Consider the following 8,355-nt stretch of genomic DNA (forward strand, 5'->3'; position numbering starts at 1 on the left):
GGGTGCCTGGCAAGGCTGTGAGCTTCCTCTGCTCCTCTTCCTCAGCTGCTGCTGCTGCCCTTTTCTCAGCAGCCTCTGCCACCACCTCAGTGGTCTCCTCCCCAGGAGCAGCTACTTCCACCACCGCCCTGGCCTCAGCAGCCACCGTCTCCATTGCTGCACCTCAACCATCTCTGCCTTGCTCCCCCCACCAGGATCTCAGATTCAGGGGCTCCGTGGCCGCTTCCTCTCCAGGGGCCTGCTCAGCAATGTGCCTGCCGTGCTGGCTCCGCGTGCTCTCTGCTCCTGGCCAGGACCCGCACTATGATCCAAGTGGCCACCAGCCGCTGAAGCCGCTTCCCCTCCTGCATGTGCTTGCTCTTCTCTCTGACTTCACTCTCTGCCCTCCACTCCTCTCCTCGGCTTCCCCACCCCCTCCAGTGCATGTGTGCCCACCCCCACAGGGCCCTGGCTTTGGTTGCCACTGCAGTGTGCCCCTGGGCTCCCCTTCCCCTGGGTTCGCCCCCTCACCCCTGATTGCAATCGCAGCTTTGACTGGGCCCTGAAGCTTCCAGGCCATGGAAGCTTCCAGGCCATGGCAATTGCAGACTCAGCATAGCACTCCCCACCAACCCCAGTACCTGCCCGGGGGGAACTAATCTCCCCTCAGCCCCACCGCTGGAGGAGACTCTCCTCCATGCCCCTCCACTCTACGCACCAAGCAGGTTCATGGTGACCCTCGTGTGCATATGTGTGTGTGTTTGTGATTGTGTTTGTGTATGTGTGATTGTTGGGGATAACTACCACTCAAGGACTCAGAACATAGCAACCTTTGGAATGACTCAGTACACAGCACACTTTCAAAAACAGCACAAAGCACCCTGTGTAAAGGACTCAGCACACAGTTAACTTTGAAGGACTCAGCAGATAGTACCCTGTGTAGAGTACTCAGCACACAGCACTTTTTGAAGGAGGGGGACCATAGCCTGCAGTGTAAAGGACTCAGTGCCTGACATGTTTGGAAAAACTCAGCATGTAGCCCTCTTTCCCAGGTACTCATTACATAGCACCCTGGGTTAAGACTCCACACACAGCACCCTCTGAAGGGCTGACTACATAGCACACTATGTAAAACACTCAGTGCACAGCACCCTTTCAAAAACTCAGCACATAGCACAATTTTGAAGGACGCAGCACAATCACATTGTGGAAGGTCTCAGCACACAGCACCATTTGAAGGACAGTACAGAGCACCGTGTAAAGGACTCGGCACACAGCACTCAAAAAACTCACCTCATCCCTCTCTTCTTAAGGGTTCAGCACATAGCAGCACCCTTTGGGATGAATTAGCACACCACACTTTTTGAAGGACTCAGTTAACAGTACATTGTGTAATGGACTCTGCACACAGTACCCTTTGGAAAACCCAGAACGGCCCAACATTCTTAGGGACTCAGCACATAGCACCTTTTGTGATGACTCAGCAAACAGCACCTTTTTGAGGACTCAGCACAAAGCCCCCATGTGGGAAGGACCCAGCAAACAGCACCCCGTGAAGGAATCAGCACATAGCTGTAATGTCACAAGTTCAGCTGTCATTAGAATTAGTGTGCTTTCTTCAGTATCACCATTCTTCAGAAATACTTCACAAATCCTACTAGTTCACATTTAGGTAATCTGTATTTTATGGAGGAGGGTCAGTTGGGGGTCTTGAACTCAAAGCTTGGGGGCCCTGTCTCTGAGCTCTTTGGTTCAATGCTAAAGCTCTACCATTTTGAGACACAGCTCCAATTTTGTTTTTTTGGGGTTGTTCTTTGACAGGCCTTTCAGTGATCAGAAAGGCCAAGTAGGGGTGCCGTGGGCAAAGGCTCTTAGGCTGGCCTGGAACTGACCTCTTCCTTCCTTGTGCCCCTCAGAGCCGGGCCTCCTGGAGCTCTCTTGGCCTAGGGTGGAACAGACTTGCTCTGGCATCAGCACTCTGGGTGATCAAAAATCAGCTTGGCCCTGGTCACTTTCCCAAATTGAACTGTAGAGGACTATGGTGGGGGGGGGGGGGGGCGATGTCCCGTGTCTGGCCACCAGGGGTCAGGAGTCTCCCACCATAGAGATTGTACTTGTGAGTTGTGTTTACTCTTGCTTGCCTGGGGCCCCCATCATGCTTCAAAGCCACCATGGACAGGAAAGTCCTTGAGGCTCTTACCTACATTTAACCATAGAAAAGCAAGTGGGGCTGTGACTCAAGTGGCAGAGCACTAGGCTTGACCAAGAAAACTCAGAGATAGAGCCTAGGCCCAGAGTTCACACACACACACACACACACACACACACACACACACACACACACACACACACACACACACACACATACACACACCACATGCATGCAAAATCAAAAATTTCTACACTGCAATCTTTGGGTATTCTCTACCTTTTCCCCACTAAGTCTGGTGGTTGTTTGCCTAAGAGTTTGATGCATACAGCACCACCTGTTATCTTTGATTTTAGGGAACAGAATGGATAGAAGGTCAGCTTTCCCCCATCCCAGGTCCTTGGTTGGGTCAAGGTCTATCCAGGCCCTTTTGGGGTCCTTTAACAGACTCGCCAAGAAGCCTTGAAATGGTATCACATGCTGGGCATTGGTAGCTCACTCCTGTCATCTGAGCTATTCAGGAAGCTGAGATCTGGAGCATTATGGTTCCAAGCCAGCATGGACAGGAAAGTGTGTGAGACTCTTATCCTCGATGAACCTTCAGAAAACAAGAAGTGGCCCTGTGGCTGCAGTGATGAGTGCCAGGCTCGAGAAAAAGAGCTCAGGGACAATTCTCACAGCCAACAACAAGGAGAGGTATTGCATGTTGGCTTTGGGATTAGCATGGGCCAAATGTAATTGGAATTTTCAAGTGCTCCAAGAAAAAGCAGTACCTCCTTTAGTCCCATGCTCCTCCATCTCGTCTCACCCCCTGACCTTGGCCATGCTTTGGGTCAGCATGGTCCTGGCTGGATGAGAGGGCTTCAAGGAGGAAGATCCCAGAGCAATCACCTCGCCTCCTTCTGCTCTGCTCACCCTGCTGTTTCTGCTCCTTGTCATAGACCTTCTTCCTGGAATACATCTGTGAGGTCATCACCACCAGCATAGTGGTGAGTGGTTGTGGTCCAGGCTAACACAGGCAGTCAGAGGTGGAAGTGGGTCTGGGACTAAGAACTTCCACCCTAACTGTGGGTTGAGGCCAGGACTGACCTTTATTTCATCCTGAGCCTTGCAGGAGTGGGGAGTCAGTGTAGAATCCACATAGAGTCAGGTAAGATCGGAATCTGGAGAACCACTTGTTTGGGGAAGGATGTGGGGCTCAGGGGGGCACTGTTGTTGGTACTCCTCTCTCAGGACTCCCCTCTCCCTCTCTCATCCCTCAATGGTAGAAGAGAAACTTCAACTAAGAGTGTGGGAAGAGGGGGCGGAGGAATATTTCTGTGTGAACCAGACTTGTGCTTCATATTCATCCTAGCCCCTACTTCCTATTTATCTGAGGAATGGCCATATGGGTTTGGGAGAACAGGAGATCATCCTAGTTGAGAACGTGTCTTAGCTGTAGAGTGTGTGCCTAGCATGCCTGAATCCCTGGGTTTGATTCCACACAGAAAAAGCTGGAAAGAGAGGTGGCGCTCAACTGGTAGAGCAACAGCCTTGATCAAAAAGAGCTCAAGGATAGTGGCCAGGCACTGAGTTCAAGCCCAAGGACTGGAAGAACAAATCTTTGTTGGAGGCTTTTTTTCCCTTTGAAAACAAATTATTCTTTGTGATAAGCATAATATGGGCCTCTTCCCTGGCCACTAATGGTCCATTAGATGTCCCTTGAATTTGGGCAGCCTCCTGGCAGCCTCTGCCCTACATGACCCACAGTTTACCCTTCCCATCACCTGGCAGATGGAGGCCTTAGATATGGCCAACTGGTAACCTACTTCTGGTGGCTGCTGAGGCATTTGAGAGTCATTATGTCACATAGAGAGTTATCATCCTCATGAGTCTACAGAAGAAACGGAGAGAGTGCTCCTTGCTCAAGCCCTCGAGCTGTAGGCTTCTCTGGTTCTGGGGCATCTGCTGCAGGACGTGCTCCGTGGGGGAGTCCTCTATGTGGTCGGGAACTCCGACCTCTCCTTTGGCAGTTTCCAAGCTGTCTTGAAGTTTCAGTTCTTCAAAACCTTTCTGCTCCAGGCTCATTTCACCCACTCCGGAGCCTGAGGCGTCTGAAGGAGCGGTGGTGGCGGGGGGCTCAGCCTGTGCGGCATCTGGAGCATTCTGTCAGCCCCTTCCCTGCGAGGACCAACAGCAGCTCTCACAGCTCTCTCTTCTTCTCCATCTTCTGGGAGAGCTGGCACACATGCTTGGCTTTCTCCAAACACAGCTCATCCAGGACGAACATCCGCTCTTTACACGCCACAAGGGACTCCTCTATGGTGCAAATGTGTGCCGACAGCTAGCTGCATCAAAGGTGGAGTTAATCTGCTGGACTATGGAAGTCCACCTTATCATGCAGGTCATGGAGGAAGCAGATTTTCTTCTCGGATGCCCACGTGTCCCACTTCCCATCCTCATGCCTGCTGTGGTAGCAGCTCTGTGGCTCCAGCTCTATCTTGCACTGAGCTGCTGTGTTAGCAGGGCGCCTGCAGTGGGGCCACTGCTCCTGCAGCAGGAGTTTCCCCCTGTGGATCTCAGCCTCTGAGAGTGCTTGCAGAGCCATGTCATTCTAGGTCTGGGGCATGTCTCTGGCTTCTGCGATGGTCACATTGGGAGAAGTCACTCCTCACCTTTTGCTTCTCCAGGGCTCACAGCTTCCCTCCCCAAGGAAAGCCAGGAAGCTCAACTGGGTCTGCAGGCTCTCCTCCTGTGGTCTGGTCAATTCCAGGCACTTAAAAGTGTCCTGCCGCGTTGGGGACACCACCTGGTCCCCCCAGTTGGTTGGGCAATGCACTTGCTTCAGCTGCTCCAGCAGGTGCTACTGCAGGACCTACTATCTGGAGCACAGCTGCTCATTGGAGGTGATGTGCTGCTCACAGGTGGCTCTGAGCTCTGGCAGCTGGGCCAGGGACTGCTCCTGCTGCTCCTGCAGCTCCCAAGCTGCTTGGCTCTCTCTCTCTCTCAGCCACCTCTTTACATTCGTCTATCTTCTCCTCTGAGTGGACTAGATGTTCCCACAGATGTTTCTTCACCTGCTGCTCTGAGTCCAGGATGCTGATTAGCTCCTCCTTCTCACCACTTACCCTGTGGAGAGCATCCCACAGCAGAGCCAGCTGCTCCTCTTGCTATGGGTTACACACACATGTGCATCGTGGTGTCTCGGGGATCTCCTGCCAATCCTTGGACTTCTTCTCCAGGCTCTGTAATTGCTCCTGCTGCTCCGGATTCTGGAGACAGAGCCTCTGGTTTTCCTTGACCTGGATGTGAAGTTGTTTCTCCAGGTTTTTCAACTCCATTTGTCCATGGTATTCCTGGGCCTGCAACTGCCGCTCAGCCTGAGATGGTTCTGCCAGCTTCTTCCTTAGTTCCCCCAGCTCATTCTCTAGGTACATCACCTGACTCTTCCTTCGCTCCTTTTCCTCTGTCAGTTGGTACACCTGTTCGGTGAGCCAAGGAACCTCCTCCTTCCATGCAGACCTATGAATGCTCAGGTCCTCCGTGAAGGTGTCTCTCTCCAGATTTGCTGAGTTCACCATGCAGCTCAGGTTGTCCAATAGTCTCTTCAGTACCCAAGCCTCGCCAGCACTTGTGGGAACTTGCAGATTCTGTTCTTCCTGTTACTCTTCTGTGTCCAGAGCACTTCCAGCTTCTCCTGAAATTCTGTGTTCACTTGCTCCAGGTCATCAAAACTTCTGGTCATTTCCTTGAGCTGAAGTGTCACATCTTTCAGCTGTTTGAAGAACATTTCTATCTGCTTCTGTGTAGTAGTGACAACAGAAACCACTATCTCCAGCTCTGCCATGCACCGCTTTCGACCTATAGGTGGCTGGTGAGAACTCCTTGCTCTATTTCTCTGCCATTGGCTGCCTGCTTGACTTGGGCTGGCGCAGATGGTAAATCGCTTTCTGCTGAAACCAACCTCTGTATGGGTGGCTTGAGGATCTCTAGCTCTGTTTTTGGTGTTTCGTGCACCTAAGCTATCTTCTCCCTCTCTTTCTCCAGTCAGTCCCTCAGGTCTGTCTTTTCCTGCTTCAGTGGTTGGATCTTTGCACAGAGCGCCTGGTTTCTTTTGCTGCATTCCAGGTGGGTATCACATGTTGCTAGCACCTCTGCAGATCCTTGGTAGTATCGGGAACATTGACACTCTGATCCTGGTGACTGTGACTGTGTCCAAAGGCAAGGGAGGCCCACAATCAGCATCAGCTTTGGCCAGACACTCCATTGAATCATGCTCCCTAGTGGTGTTTTTCTTGAGGATCCCTCCCTTTTCTGTGTTCTTTGTTTTCTTGAATGTTGCAGGTCTGATGGAAGGATTCCTTTGCTGATGTTCTGGCAGTTGTTTCTTGCCTGCAGGTCTTTCATGGAGTCCGGTTGTTTCAGACATCTGAGCACTGGGATGGGAAAGATGGGCTGGCCATGTTCCCAGGCTCTGGGAAATCCTCTATTTTCCCACTCACTGATTAGGACGTCAATTTCCTAATCTACTCCAAAGTCCCCTCAAGTCTCCTGTTCACCACTCAGCCAACTCTACCTTCCTCAACTGCTGTTGTTAGTGTCAACCAACTGAGGGAGTCCTGGTGCTGGGAAGCGTGGGATGTGGGGATGGTTACAATTCTTGTATCGCATTGGTCAGAAAGAACCATGAAAAATGGGGTTGTGGCAAGAATTCTGTGATGCAGGCAGCATGGGTGGAGTCAAGATGACAGCATCTCCCCCAGCCCCTTTCCCAGGGAACTCTGTCCAATTCAGTTGGGTACAAGATGGTGACCTGCTTTAGCCAGATGGTTGCACATATTGTTGTGTATGTCTGTTTGTTGCAAGTCCTGGACCTTGAACTCAGGATCCGGGCACATTTTTTGAGCTGCTTTTGCTCAAGGCTAGCCCTCTACCACTGGAACCACACAGCTCTACTTCTGGCTTTGTTGACACTGAAGTTGGACCTGGGTCTCAAGGACCTTCTTGCCTAGGGTGAATTTGACCATGATCCTCCTATCACAGACTTGTAAATATCAAGGAGGACTGCTGAGAGCCACTGGTTCTTGCTTAATCATTGATCTTGCTGTTCTTGGACAGACCAGTGAGTTCCCTATCCTAGGGTTTAAGGTTTGAATCCTGGTCCTGCCACCTCCAAATGGCAGGAGAGCCTTAGAAATTCATTCCTATCTATACGAATACCAATGGAATGTGATGTATGTTATGACTGAATGGGCAGTTCTTGAATTATTCTACGATAAAGTTATACACAATTTTATTATAAAACACTGATTATTTTATTCAATACTTTATGAAGCATTTAAACAATCATATTCATTAAATAGAGGCATAATGAAATACCTAAGAATTGGGCCTCACATAGTATAAAGGTGTCATTTTTTTTCTGCCAGGACTGAGATTGGAACTCTTAGTCTGGGTAACTCTGTTGCACAGTGTGGAATGGGGAAGCTGGCCTCCTTGAAGTCAAGAAATTCATGTGTACACCTCAGGTCTGAAATGGATCCCCAGCACTAGAAAACATCCTATTCATGTACATTTTAAATATGTGATTTATATTTACATACATATGTTGACTCCAGATTACTTTCAGTGTAGTTATTCATTTTATGTTTTGTTTCATTCATGTAGTGACTGTTTATTTTATTAATTATTATGGCACATAGAACATTGATTACATTTATTACATAGGATATAGGTCTGCACACGTATTACACTTATACCTGACACCCAGGACTTTCACAGGAAAGGAAGACATGTATCACCATCAGCTTCTTACTCCACGATTCGTTTTGTGGGATTCATTTTGTGGGGGAGAATTCAAGGCCTACAAGGCACAATTCATGAATGGGTGAGTGTCAACACACCATCCTGGGGCAAATTGAATTGACAGGCAGTTCCTAGGACCTTAACTTAAGCCCCAGGTTTTGAAAAAATAAGAACAGAGTGACACCCAGATGGTAGTATGATAATAAATATATATCTTTATAGAGTGTCAGAGATATCTATCCATTACTCAGTTATAAAGACTACATTCCTACCAATTTTTGGATATTTATTATGCCTCCATGTAATTAATGTTATTATTTTAATAAACTATTAAGCAAATCAGTGTCCAGAAATTATTGCATCCCTGTGAGAAATAGTATTCTTTTAATGCTTCATAAGATAATTAAATAAAATCAATCAGCTGACTGAAATCATGTAGTCTA

This window comes from Dipodomys spectabilis, unplaced genomic scaffold (assembly GCF_019054845.1).
Source record: "Dipodomys spectabilis isolate Male_0828 unplaced genomic scaffold, ASM1905484v1 ptg000228l, whole genome shotgun sequence".
Classification (NCBI taxonomy): domain Eukaryota; kingdom Metazoa; phylum Chordata; class Mammalia; order Rodentia; family Heteromyidae; genus Dipodomys; species Dipodomys spectabilis.